Source organism: Monopterus albus, unplaced genomic scaffold, assembly GCF_001952655.1.
Source record: "Monopterus albus unplaced genomic scaffold, M_albus_1.0 scaffold336.1, whole genome shotgun sequence".
Classification (NCBI taxonomy): Eukaryota; Metazoa; Chordata; class Actinopteri; order Synbranchiformes; family Synbranchidae; genus Monopterus; species Monopterus albus.
Window position 1 is genome coordinate 160,319 of NW_018128216.1, and position 229 is coordinate 160,547.

Consider the following 229-nt stretch of genomic DNA (forward strand, 5'->3'; position numbering starts at 1 on the left):
CAAGCTGAAGTCACTGAGGTAGTTGAGAAGCTTCTCGGTGGCAAGGCACTGGGCGTGGATGAATTCGCCCTGAGTACCTCAAGTCTCTGGATGTTGTGGGGCTGTCTTGGCTGACACACCTCTGCAATGTTGCATGGCAGTTGGGGACAGTGCCTCTGGACTGGCAGACCGGGGTGGTGGTCCCTCTTTTCAAGAAGGGGGACCGGAGGGTGTGTTCCAACTATAGGGG